We start from the raw sequence: 1,062 nt of genomic DNA, 5'->3' as shown, positions 1-1,062 counted from the left end.
ACTTTACTGAGAAGAACATTTTCTAATTCCATGATAGGGCCTTTTCTAATAAGACTAGATAATACCATGCCTTTTAATTAGGGAAAATTAGGCTCAATGCCTGTAGCACAGTGGTTATGGCACTGGCCACATACACCAAGAGTGCTGGGTTCGAATGTGAACTGGGCCAGCTAAGCAACAATGACAACTGCAACAACAACAAAAATATCTGGGCGTTGTGGCGGGCCCCTGTGGTCCCAGCTATTTGGGAGACTGAAGCAAGAGAATCACTTGAGCCCAAGAGTTTGAGGTTGTTGTGAGCTGTGGTGCCATGGTATTCTACTGAGGGTGACATAGTGGGACTCTGTCTCAAAAAAAAAAAAAATTAGGGAAAATTAAAACAATGCAACTTGAGATCCAAATTACAAGGAAAAGGGAGAGAATCCCCTTTTTATCAGTTGTTATAAAATTCTTAGGGTATGTAGATACAAGTGTAGATTGATATATATTTACTGTCCATAATTATTCTAAATGTCCAGGTTAGTATGTAAAAAAAAAGATAGAAGAACTTTCTGTGTAAAATTTGAATTATAAAAGGATTACAGCAATGAGGGAGTCTGGATACCAAACAGAATTTCTCCTCCCTCTGTGACACTGAATATCTGTTTGTGATATCTCTGAACAGCCTAGTGATTTGGGTTTCACAAAGAGTAAAAATAGATACCAGCCCATAGTTCAGTTAGTGGCCAAAGAGGTCTAATCAGCTTCTGAATCACTTTCCTCATCCCTAGATTTAATTTTCCCAGAAGAAATAAATTATGCATTGAAATAAAAGCAAGTAAATGGAGTAAAACATTTAGATTTACTCTAAATGTAGATCGTTTGCAAAGATGATGGTGCTATGGGCTGAATTTTGTACCCCTTCCCAAAATTCACATGTGGAAATCCTAACTCCGAATGTGACTGCATTTAAGACAGGGCCTTTTATTTATTTATTTATTTATTTTGTAGAGACAGAGTCTTACTTTATTGCCCTCGGTAGAGTGTTGTGGCGTCACACTACTCACAGCAACCTCCAATTCC

The sequence above is a fragment of the Otolemur garnettii genome, unplaced genomic scaffold (assembly GCF_000181295.1).
Source record: "Otolemur garnettii isolate 467f Iridium unplaced genomic scaffold, OtoGar3 scaffold00153, whole genome shotgun sequence".
NCBI classification, from domain to species: Eukaryota; Metazoa; Chordata; class Mammalia; order Primates; family Galagidae; genus Otolemur; species Otolemur garnettii.
The sequence above is the reverse complement of the archived record's forward strand: the minus strand, read 5'-3'. Positions refer to the sequence as shown.